We start from the raw sequence: 2,863 nt of genomic DNA on the forward strand, positions 1-2,863 counted from the left end.
TTTTCCGCTTAATGTCAACTAGAATATCGGCTATTCCCGTTTGTTCTCTGATCCATACCGCTCTCTTCCTATCTCTTAACGTTAGCTCTAACATTAACGTTAACTTAACGTTAGGCCTAATTATATAATCAGTCTTAATTGAATAATCAACTTCTCAAATATTATAATTAGATCAAAAGTGCGAATGAGAAAATTGTAGAGCAACATGAAAAACTCCCGATGCAGCTTTCTGTTGCTCAATACGGGCTACACATAAGTGTTTTTCCGAGCGTGAAAGAAGCCCGCGAATACACGCAAAGTGCTTCGAGCGGCCAGACGCGCGGCAATTATACACCGATAGCATATACAGTGACTATAGCATATAGTGGGTAGCATATACAGTGACTCCAAAGCGTGGATTTGGACACCACTTATAGCAACAACAGGAGCAAAATGATTGCGACACGCGGTACCACCCACAGTGAACCATAGGCTCCCGTGCATGGCCTTCGAGATCGGGCGGTGAGCTCTGTCTGCGCGCCGTCCGATCACCGAGGGCATATTCCTTGCACTGCGGAGCGATTGGGCAGGCACAGAAAAGTACAGGCGTGTAAGGTTCACGCGTAGACGTGAGCTCGTAATGATCGTAAACTAATCAGCCGACTTGCTTTGGATTATTCAGAAGAGGGTAGGGGAAATGTGTCCCACTTTGCGGAGAGGAAGAGACAAAAGAGAGGCTTCTGAAGACAGTGCGGTGTGGAAACAAGATATGTTATTTTGTCGTTGAAAACGGGATTGACTGGAAACGCAATTTTAGTGCAACTTAATTCGTAAACTGCAGACGTAATATCGTGTTTATTGTTGCGTTTACGTCCGCATCTACGGAAACGATGCGGGTTTAGGGCGAAAAACGACATCACATCGACAGACGGAGCTTTCGATGCGTTTAATTGAATTCACAACGTCCCAAAATATGAAAACAAAAAGAAGTCTATTTTGCTTGTCCATTGTACACAAACTTATCCAGGCACCGTGAGACCTTACAGGTGATCTGCGAAACCAGAGAGATACAGAGCACTGGTTAGCACTCAGCAGCAGCAACAACAACAACGAGATGGTAACGCGAGATCGTTTGTTCGGAGAATTTCATTGTCCACCGAAGACAAAGAACGGAAATAATAGAAAGTAAAAAAAAATAAGAGAAATGTGCTCGATAGTGACGCCAGACGTACGCCTGCGCTTGAATGGTCTCTAAAGAAATATTTAAGCTAGAGATTGGTAGATTACAGTTGTGGAACGCAAAATGGGTAACATTTATCGAAAGCGGTGGCTTTGTATGCCGAGTAACCACGTAAGGGCGAAAAGACGGATGGTGACGTCATCCCGAAACTTCTGCACCACCTTCACCTGACATCATAAATTGTGGTACGGGTCGCCAAATGACTTAATTGTTTCTTAGTGAAATAGTATTGCATTGCATTAAAAAAACAAGCGAGAACTGCGTCCGCTGAGACGGGAATTGGAGACATTCCGCAGCACGCGAAACGTGCCTAACGGGAGTTTAAGTGGGCCAAAAGCTAAGTGAGCAAGTCGCTATAGTAATGTCTATCAGGAGAGGTCAAAGTTAACGCGAGAATTTTGCGTCTCTGACCACAGATGCTCTTGGTGTGGATGCTCTTGCTATGGCGTTGCGCTACTCAGCGCGAGGTCGCAGGTACGAATCGCGGCCACGGCGGCCGCAGTCCCATAGGACGAAGTGCAGAAAGGCTAGTATGCCGGGCTTTGTGTTCAGTTTAAAGAACGCCGAGCGGTCAAGAAAATTCGGGTAGAACCCACCTCACGATGAATGTCCACGTTAATGTGATTAAGCCACGCTAACGCACAAATGGGCTCTTTCGGGTAATTCTCCCCGTTTGACGAGTTTAACTAGTAGTCTACTGTGGCTTCTTGAAAATGAAATGACAGTGCAAAAATTCGATGCACGGTAAAGCAATGTAGCGACACCCGGTACTGCCACCGCAGAAACGCATCGTGTGTGATGCGTGTACTGCAGCCGGGCTCCTCGCTCGCACTTCCATCTGGACACGCTGCGCCATCTATGGGTGCCGCCGCGAAGTCAGGGCGTGGTTTCCGAGATGCGTGTCGCGCGGGTGCGTGCGAACGCTGAGAATTGTTCCCTCGCTGCCCGAACGTGCATTCATTGTGCAGCGCTTAAAGCGTCTCACTGCTGTGCTCTGCGGTTCTGCAGCGTCTACGATTTGCCCAGAACCGGAGAAATCTTACGAGTATGTTTTATTGCGATAGCAATTATATGGACACTCAAAGCGGATTTCTGCCGTCGGCATCCCCGTGATGTTTCGCATAAAGTCCAAGCACTATAACATAGTCGCCGCGCGCTGTACGCTGTATGTGCGAGTGAAACTTTGCGAGGGTCGGCTGACGATTGCGGCTCAATCTCGCACGCGCAAGGGAGGAAAGCGGGGAGGAAGTGCGCAGTCTACCGTGGCGCGCGAGGCCCTGGGGAAAAAGGAGGTACGGGGGGAGGGAGGGGCTGCTGCGTACGGCGCGGCCGCTCGGGCGTCTCATCTTCAAAGCGATCTGCGATGTGGACAAAGTGCACCGAGGGCTGGTAGCTTCGTATGCGCTGTGCTTTCGACGCTTAGTTCGCGTTGAAGCGAGAGGCAGTGCGAAGGTCGATTCGCTCGCTGCTGCCGCCGCGCTTCCTCATTCCAGCGTTCTGAAAGCGAGTTTCCGCGGTCATCGTGTAAGATGTGTTCATGTTTACCTGTGCGCGCGTGACACCGGGCTTGTTAATATAGTTAGTCTGCGAATGTTTACAAGCTTATACAGCCGATAGAACTAATATTCTTACTTCGTATAGCTG

Source organism: Dermacentor silvarum, chromosome 3 (genome assembly GCF_013339745.2).
Source record: "Dermacentor silvarum isolate Dsil-2018 chromosome 3, BIME_Dsil_1.4, whole genome shotgun sequence".
In the NCBI taxonomy this organism is placed as follows: Eukaryota; Metazoa; Arthropoda; class Arachnida; order Ixodida; family Ixodidae; genus Dermacentor; species Dermacentor silvarum.